At 48.0% G+C, this 10,128-nt stretch overlaps 1 pseudogene; it reads left to right on the plus strand.

Moving 5' to 3' along the window:
• Positions 1 to 9,600: 9,600 nt before the first annotated feature.
• LOC147730459 (protein S100-A11-like) lies at positions 9,601 to 9,844 on the plus strand (annotated as a pseudogene).
• The last annotated feature ends 284 nt before the right edge of the window (positions 9,845 to 10,128 follow it).

The raw sequence follows: 10,128 nt of genomic DNA on the forward strand, positions 1-10,128 counted from the left end.
CCCAAGACCCGGCAACCCACCCGCCAAGAAGCATAACACCCCCAAACAGGCCAAAAGCAAAATCTCATACTTGCAATATTTCTGGGCCTTCGGTCCAAACGCGCTGCGTAGCTAGGCCATAAGTCGGGGTTGGCACGACGGATTTCCTGAAAAGCAAATGCAATCAAGATTAGAGTGTCCCAGCAGTGCTCCCAGACCACGAAACTCACCCACAAACACCAGGAAGCCCCCCAAACAGGCCCCCGAAAACGCTACATAGAGCAAAATGTCAGAAATAGCCAAAAAAAAATCGGCCTGGATTTTGTCCCAACCACTTCTACCCGGTATTAGACCTTCCCAGGAATGCCCCAAGACCCGGCAACCCACCCGCCAAGAAGCATAACACCCCCAAACAGGCCAAAAGCAAAATCTCATACTTGCAATATTTCTGGGCCTTCGGTCCAAACGCACTGCGTAGCTAGGCCATAAGTCGGGGTTGCCACGACGGATTTCCTGAAAAGCAAATGCAATTAAGATTAGAGTGTCCCAGCAGTGCTCCCAGACCACGAAACTCACCCACAAACACCAGGAAGCCCCCCAAACAGGCCCCCGAAAACGCTACATAGAGCAAAATGTCAGAAATAGCCCAAAAAAAATCGGCCTGGATTTTGTCCCAACCACTTCTACCCGGTATTAGACCTTTCCCAGGAATGCCCCAAGACCCGCGGCGCCAACCCACCCGCCAAGAAGCATAACACCCCCAAACAGGCCAAAAGCAAAATCTCATACTTGCAATATTTCTGGGCCTTCGGTCCAAACGCACTGCGTAGCTAGGCCATAAGTCGGGGTTGCCACGACGGATTTCCTGAAAAGCAAATGCAATCAAGATTAGAGTGTCCCAGCAGTGCTCCCAGACCACGAAACTCACCCACAAACAGACGGAACCCCCCCTAAGAGCACCTCAAAGGCAAGCAAGTCATCAAAAACACAAAAAAACTTCCGCCTCGGATTTGGTCCAAACCACTTTTAGTGCTTCCCAGCAATGGCCCCAGACCCGTCAACTCACCTGCAGAGAGGTAGAACAACACCCCCACAAGTGCTGAGTCTTTCTACATTGGGCGTAAACCAGCCCTCTGCTTTGATGGAAATAGGAGTCTGGAGGAGGAGGATAGAGGAGCATGTTCTTCTGAACTTGTGAACCTGAGGAATGCAGACTGCGGCACCTTCAAATCAATTAGCAAACAAGTGAAGACAGTTCTGGTGATGGGCTTGTTTTTGTGATTATCTGATTAAAGTTTGAATTATATTAACTGTGCACAACAAAGAAAGACAGACACACAGGAATAAAAGTGAATAAGGATGAAAAAGAAAGTTATTGATTCGTTGTCTCATTTTCAGGGCTCGGTATCACGGTCCAGGAATAAGAATAAGGCTTCGTCATCATACTCTGCGAATTCAGGCAGGGTGAGCTCAGTGTCACCTGACAGAGTAGAAATTCCCTCATCTATGTTGCTGGCCACCTCCTCTTCATCCGGCACGCTCTCTCGTACTCTGAAATCTGGTGGTATGAGGTGCTGATTCATCTTGATCATTGTTAACCTCTCCACATTTTTGGGCGAGAGGCGGCTCCGTTTGGGAGTTACAATCCCACCAGCCGCACTGAAAACCCGTTCAGAAGACACGCTTGCGAGTGGGCAAGACAAGTAGTTTAAAGCCAGGTTGGTGAGCTGTGGCCACAATTCTTTTTTCCCATGCCAATACGCCAATGGGTCAGAATTAACATAGACCTCTGTTGAGTCATTCAGATAGTCCTTCACCATCGACTCAAGGTCCTCATCCAAGGTTCCTCCACTTTGCTTAGCTCTTGCTGTGCCTCTGACCTTTTGAGAACCAAACCCACGCAGAGCTAGCCAATCCTCTTCAGCCTCCAATGTTTCTGTTGTCTTTCGTGCAGATGATCCGGTTGCCGGTGTCTTTAACGGCTGAGAGGTCACTTGTGCCACAGCCACAGGTGCAGAAGTGGATTGTTTTGACTGGGGATGGCCTGCTGATGTACTGCCATTTCCTTCAATTTCCAGCCGTTCTGTTTCAAACTTCTTGGCTGACAAGGCTAGCCAACGTTTGTACTTTGGAACATGTTCATCATCAAAAGGAAAGAATGCTTGGCCTGCCAGCGCTTTTTTGTAGCGTGGATCCAGAATAGTAGCACAAATGTAATGCTGTTCTGAGTGGATCTTTTTAAGACGTTCATCACCTTGTAGGAGCTCTAATAATTGCTCAGCCAGAAGCAAAGAGTCTTGGTTTTTGTCATCTTTTCCAAACACAGAACACACCTCCTTCAGTTGGTCCTCCAGCATGTACAACAATGGGATAGCTTTTCCCAAATTAGAGTCCTCCTTGCTGACTGCACGCGTGAAGAACTCAAAAGGACGAAGCATGCGTGTAAGGCTTGCAACTATGTTCCATTGCGGCCCACCCATCCTCAGCTCCTCTGTACCCTCTTTAAGGAAATATTGATCGAGTTCCGTATACTGCTCATACAGACGCTCAAGCATGTAGAAGGTTGAGTTCCAACGTGTTACCACCTCCTGGATGAGTGCTTTCACTGGCATTTGACGTTGATATAGCAGGCTCCTCAGCTGCTTCCGGGCCTTAAAAGAATGCCTGAAATGCTTGCACATTTTTCGGCAGGTCTCCAATACACTGTACGCTGCACTGCCTTTATTACCCAAGAATTTTTGGACAACCAGGTTTATACAGTCCGCCAAACACGGCACTCTGAAATAGTAACCGTCCCTCATGGCCTTAACTATATTGGCGCCATTGTCCGTGGAAACATAACCAACCTTGCATTTTAGTGGGGACAGCCAGTTAAGGACCTTTGTGTTAAAGACATCTAAAATGTTTTCTGCTGTGTGACGTTTCTCCAAACCAAACATGGCTAGTGTTGCATGTTTCCGAGCACCTTTAAAAACAATGTTAGTGTCAACACCTGCGTTTAGCTTTGCTTTAGCCCCTGAAAAAGAGACCCAGTGTGCAGTGATGCACATGTAATCAGCGCCTGCGCCACTGGTCCACATGTCTGTTGTCAGATGTATAGTGTGAACAGCACTCTTCTGCAAAGCTGCAAAACATCTTCATGTAGTGCTGGAACCGCAACTCGGGCAAAATAGAACCGGCTAGGAACCTTCCATTTAGGGCAGAGCGCTGTCACTAATTCTAGAAAACCAACCCCTTCTACAAAAGAAAAAGGGAGAAGGTCCAGAGCTAGCATTTTAGCCAGCTTTGTGTTATACAGACGGGTCATTGGGTGGTTGCGTTCATATTGCGCTTCTGTAAACAACATCTTTTTAATGTTGCCCTGGACCAAGGATTTACGGGATGATGATGATCTCTTCGACCCAGTTACGCTCGCTGATGAACTTTTCCGCATTGATGTCTCACTCTCTCCCACACTCTTAGTGTGGCTCCCATGGGGTGTGCTGCTGACAGGGGAACTGGGTGTAAGTGAAGTGTTTGAATCGTCTTCTACCTCCTCGTCATCACCAGATGAAAAATCAACGTTTTCATTACGTGCAATTGCGGCTTTCTTGACCGCCTCTAGGTGCGGAAACCATTGGACAGGGTGCGCTCTCTCAAGATGACCTCTCTGGCCTCCGGTACCATAGTTAGAACCAAGCTTACCACGACTAAATCGAAGCTTACAAAGGCTACAAATGGCTATGTTTTCCTTTTTTGGGCAAACACTAAAGAAGTCCCAAACTGGAGACTTGAAATGTCTTCGGGGGCCGGAGGAGGCGGCGATACTGGTGGTGGTGGTCCTGCTGCTAATGCCAGATGAAGTGGAGGATGTGGATTGCCGAACTTCAGTACGTTTTGCACTTTCACCACCACGAATTGAGGTCGAGGACGAGGTGGGTACCTTCTTGCGAGGAAGAAATATGGAAGCGGTAGGTTTTGGTGTACTACTTAACTCCAAATCTAATGATTCCATTTCCATTGCCTCCTCGCCGACATCATCATCACGCTCAGCAGCTTCTCGGGATAGGGTCAAAATGTCTCTTTGCTGCATGCCCGGTGGGGCTGCAGTGACCTTTGTGATGACTGGCTCGTCGTCATCGTGAGAGGCTTCATCACCAGCAGTATCTGTCACTTCTTGTTGAGCCTCATCACACTCCATAGGTTTGAGTTTTTGGACGACCTTCCTTTTACGCTTAGGTACCGGTGTCAGATCATGGTGTGCCTCACTGTCAGACCGCAGTTGTGGTTCCCAAGACAGATCACTTGCATCAGAACGAGGTGGGCTTGAAGAAGATGTAGACACCCCCCTTGATCTTTTCCTTGCTAGGGATGTGGAAGACAATGAATGATCATCAGGAGGAGTGGCTTCCAATGATACCTCGGCTTCATTGTCGATTTCCTGATGTGCCCCTACTTCGGGAGGAACAACTATTGTGGGCACTTGTGAACCTCCATGCACCTTTGCTTGCGCATCTCCTTTTGCTGCCTCTCCTTCCACATGTACTTGGGCGTGTACTTGCACATGGTGTTGTTGTTGCGGCTGTGGTTGTTCAACACTTGTCAGATGAGTTACAACAACCTGTGTTGATTCAGGGACATTGCTGCTACTTTCTTGCGATGAGCCAACATCACTGGTCGATGGTGATTGGAGAAGTACACTGACTGCCTCTGAAGCACTCAAGGGCTTTGACTTAAGTTGGCGTGGTGGTGGAGGCACTGAACCCAATGGAGCAGGGGTGCTGCTCCCAGCTTGGTCCCCAGCAGATCCTGCTGCTGCAGGCGTACTTTTTTTTTTGCTCCCAAAAAACGTGGCGGGTGGCACACCAGCCTCCTTGGTAACTTGCTTCTTCTGCTCCTTACTAGCAACTTTCTTGCTAGAGGAGCTACGGAGAACTTTCTTTGGGGGCGGGGCCATCTTCTTCAGAGCAGGTCAGACAGCAGGCCGCAGTTGCACGAATTGTAGAGTTGTCTGAGGCCAGACGTGACGTCGCGTGACGTTATGCTGCACACACACACCGCTGCAGGACTTCTTCCTGGCACTGGTGGTTCTCTTGAGTCTTGTGCACCTAAAAAAAATGGAAGACAGAGGAACATCAGTTCAGTTATAGAGCACAAAAAAATCGAAAAACACTGCAAAATCAGCACAATCCCAATCCATCCATGCCCTCCATAATGTTTAAATTCAAGACAACCCACAGAAAGACTAGGCCCATGCAAGACTCACTACCCCTGGGCATAAATAAAGGTTGAAAAGTAGGCAAAATGGTTGGAGGCCTAACAACAAAGCCTGCATTCAAAATGGCCACTTGCCTCCTAGCACATGGCCAGGGCCTGCCTGTACCAGCACTCAAAATGGCCCCCACCCACATGGCCTGTCCCCATGAACACCCCCAAAAATCGAAAAACACTGCAAAATCAGCACAATCCCATTCCATCCATGCCCTCCATGATGTTTAAATTCAAGACACCCCACAGAAAGACTAGGCCCATGCACCACTCACTACCCCTGGTCAAGGCCCCAACAACAGGTCAAAAATCGAAAAACACAGAAAAATCAGCACAATCCCATTCAATCCATGCCCTCCATGATGTTTAAGTTCAAGACAGCCCACAGAAAGACTAGGCCCATGCTAGACTCAAATACCCCTGGTGAAAAGGCCACAAGTACAGGCCCAAAAAACGAAAATCACTGAAAAATCTGCACAATCCCATTCCATCCATGGCCTCCATGATGTTTAAATTCAAGACAACCCACAGAAAGACTAGGCCCATGCAAAACTCACTACCCCTGGGCATAAATAAAGGTTGAAAAGTAGGCAAAATGGTTGGAGGCCTAACAACAAAGCCTGCATTCAAAATGGCCACTTGCCTGCCAGCACATGGCCAGTGCCTGTAGCTGCACTCAAAATGGCCACCAGCCACATGGCATGTCCCTCCCCATGAACACCCCCAAAAATCGAAAAACACTGCAAAATCAGCACAATCCCATTCCATCCATGGCCTCCATGATGTTTAAATTCAAGACAACCCACAGAAAGACTAGGCCCATGCAAGACTCACTACCCCTGGGCATAAATAAAGGTTGAAAAGTAGGCAAAATGGTTGGAGGCCTAACAACAAAGCCTGCATTCAAAATGGCCACTTGCCTCCTAGCACATGGCCAGGGCCTGCCTGTACCAGCACTCAAAATGGCCCCCACCCACATGGCCTGTCCCCATGAACACCCCCAAAAATCGAAAAACACTGCAAAATCAGCACAATCCCATTCCATCCATGCCCTCCATGATGTTTAAATTCAAGACACCCCACAGAAAGACTAGGCCCATGCACCACTCACTACCCCTGGTCAAGGCCCCAACAACAGGTCAAAAATCGAAAAACACAGAAAAATCAGCACAATCCCATTCCATCCATGCCCTCCATGATGTTTAAGTTCAAGACAGCCCACAGAAAGACTAGGCCCATGCTAGACTCAAATACCCCTGGTGAAAAGGCCACAAGTACAGGCCCAAAAAACGAAAATCACTGAAAAATCTGCACAATCCCATTCCATCCATGGCCTCCATGATGTTTAAATTCAAGACAACCCACAGAAAGACTAGGCCCATGCAAGACTCACTACCCCTGGGCATAAATAAAGGTTGAAAAGTAGGCAAAATGGTTGGAGGCCTAACAACAAAGCCTGCATTCAAAATGGCCACTTGCCTGCCAGCACATGGCCAGTGCCTGTAGCTGCACTCAAAATGGCCACCAGCCACATGGCATGTCCCTCCCCATGAACACCCCGAAAAATCGAAAAACACTGCAAAATCAGCACAATCCCATTCCATCCATGCCCTCCATGATGTTTAAATTCAAGACACCCCACAGAAAGACTAGGCCCATGCACCACTCACTACCCCTGGTCAAGGCCCCAACAACAGGTCAAAAATCGAAAAACACAGAAAAATCAGCACAATCCCATTCCATCCATGCCCTCCATGATGTTAAAGTTCAAGACAGCCCACAGAAAGACTAGGCCCATGCACCACTCACTACCCCTGGTCAAGGCCCCAACAACAGGTCAAAAATCGAAAAACACAGAAAAATCAGCACAATCCCAATTCATCCATGGCCTCCATGATGTTTAAGTTCAAGACAACCCACAGAAAGACTCAGTCCACCCACCACTGAGTACCCCTGGGCAAAAGGCCCCAAAACAGCCCAAAAATCGAAAATTCCAAAATTTTAATTGCAGCAACTGTAATGCCCCAAACAAACTTACTTGTAAAATTTCTAATCCAACAGTGATCCAAAGAAAGTCAAAAAGGCCTCAAATCCAAATATCCAGCAGCATCCACAAAAAGTAATCCTTCCAGCTCCAGACCCAAATGAAAAGTGACCAGGAGATGGACAAAGCACTGGGAGGAGCCTGCTGAACAGGAACAGGAAGTTGAAGACTGTGGGGCACTTCCTTCCTCCCACCCCCTTGCCCCCCTCCCCAAAATGGACTCCTCGCTAAAAAAGTGCAGGCAAATGTCAAACTAAGGAGTTATTCAGATAAAAATCATCATTTCTAGAAGGTTTATGCTGCTTGCTGGTGGATTTCTTGTGCAGAATTGCAAATTTATATTTTCGCTCGCCGCATCTCAAATCTCGCAATTGCGAAGTACCGCGAGACGTGATCTCGCCGTACTCGCGTTGACAAACTATCGCTGGCAAGCCGCGATGACGTAATCGCGCTCGCCAATTCCCGCGGGATCACACAGCAAGATCCAAAATGGCGCAGCACTCGCAAACTATCGAAAAAAACTACTCGGCAAACGATGATAAACGCCGCGCGCCGCAAAAATTGTATCACCAACGGCGCGCGCCGCAAAAAAAATCCGCTGCGTGCGAATTTGCGGATTTTGCGGGAAATTCGCAAATCTCGCGGATTGCGAATTTCCCAAAAATCCGCAAAATCCGCGAGCGTAACGGATTTTCCGCCCACACCTAGCGCCCACAGACCCGGCCGGGCCGAACGCGTCCCACGCGGGAAGCGTGAGATTTGGCAGGTCGGGCCCGGATCTCTGCCAAGGAACGGGCTAGAAACGTGGAGGAGCCCCTGGGCAGTCCAAAGGAAGGAAAAAGGGGGCATTGTGGAGTGGAGCAGCCCCCAGGGACTCAGAGAAGTGTCCCCAAGTAACTTGAAGCACCAGGAACATTTCTTTTAGAGACTAAGAGACACACTGAAACTAAGAACTCTCAATTTAAACTACAACAAAGAACTGTTGGTGGAACATTTAAAGGAGAAGCTTGCCTATTTAACATCTGTGGTGCTACAAAAACGTCTTTTGGTCTTGTACTAAGTCTGAACTGCATAGAGATATATATTTTTACATAAAGAAGCGTATTTTTATATACTCACAGCCTGGTGTCCATTTGTGGGGGGATTGGTGTATTTTACTGTGTGTGTGATTACAAATGCTTAACTAACTAACGCCTGAAGAATAGCCTTGGCTGCTCACGCCACGCACCTAGAGGGTGAGCAAGGGTCATTCTAAGGGGTCATCCTTCGCCCGGACGTAGAGGAGAGGGTCCCTGCTTGTCACAAGTGCATACTTGCGCCAACCAGAGACCCCCAATTCTAACATGCTGCAACAGTCTAGACCAGGGGTCTCCAACCTTTTGTGTAGTGAGAGCTACTTCTGGTCAGTGAAAATCATCGTGAGCTACTAAACCCCAAGCATCTCGCGCATTTTTCAGAGAGACCTCCCACGCCCAGTTTCATTGAGGTTAAGGCTAATTAAGCCTATCAATCAATCAATCAATCAATCATTTGTAAAGCTCACTACATACACGCATGGGTCTCAAGGTGCTGGGGGGGGGGGGGGGGCTACTGATCGAACAGCCAGGTCTTGAGTATCCTCCTGAAGGTCAGCAGGTCTTGAGTCTGTCGTAGGCTCATTGGGAGGGTGTTCCATGTCTTGGCGGCGAGGTGGGAGAAGGATCTCCCACCGGTGGTTGATCTTCGGATGCGCGGGACGGTGGCGAGTGAAAAGTCAGCAGAGCATAGCCAGCAGTTGGGAATGTAGAAGGAGAGCCGTCTGTTGAGGTAGGCTGGTCCGGTGTTGTGGAGTGCCTTGTGTGCGTGGGTGAGGAGCTTAAAGGAGATCCTCTTGTTGACGGGGAGCCAGTACAGGTTTCTCAGGTGGGGGGTGATGTGGCCATGGCGTGGCATGTCAAGGATCAGTCGTGCCGAGGCGTTTTGGATGTGTTGTAGTCGTTTGATGTAACTTTACCGCGACATGGCATATTTGCATTCTAAGTGATTTGACATAGTAGTAGTTTTTCAAATAGTTCACCGTTCTAAAACCTAATTCCTATTAATTGCATGAAAGGCAATTATGTGTATTTTGCATACACCTACCATTGATATTCCAAACCAGACAATGCAAGATATCAAGTGTAGCAGCCATTTTAGAGATAACTGACTGTTCCCCTGAAAAGTACATTACCCCAGCCCAGCCTGAAGATTAGAACATCATCACTCTGCTGTTCAGGGCCAGCCAAGCTGTGTAGGGCTGTAGGCATTCTTTTTGTAGATACCAAAGGACAGGTGTTTCCTGAACTTTCACAATGGCACGGATGTGTTCCGATCTGCCTTCAGAAATGGAGTGCTGCATGGAATACCTAATCACCAAGGAAGGGGACCACAGCAAAACGTCATCCGACGAGTTTGAACGTTTTTATGACCAGAGCTTAAAAGAAAATGATGGCATCTTTGGAAGGTGGGGTTGATGTGAAGAAAGATAATCAGATTCACTTCCAGGAGTTTTTGAGCCTGATTTGGGGCGTTGCCTGCCATGAGGTAATATTGTGAATAAGACAAAGCCAGAACTCTCACACCCAAGCCAGATCTCAAGTATGCACAGATGTACAGACGTACATCGCACTTTTGCTCACACAGTTATATTCCATCTATGGCAAAAGATTATCATTACACATTTGTCATAACATAAACCGGCATAAATGATTAAAAATGGGGGCCATTTCTCACAGAGCGCACACAGTCATTGTTTTTTTGTATTGACTGGACCCCACACGCTTCAGATCACCTCGAGGGGGTCATGTCAGACTCAGTCCAGTTACCAACATAAATAAAAG

This window comes from Lissotriton vulgaris, chromosome 2_1, assembly GCF_964263255.1.
Source record: "Lissotriton vulgaris chromosome 2_1, aLisVul1.2, whole genome shotgun sequence".
In the NCBI taxonomy this organism is placed as follows: domain Eukaryota; kingdom Metazoa; phylum Chordata; class Amphibia; order Caudata; family Salamandridae; genus Lissotriton; species Lissotriton vulgaris.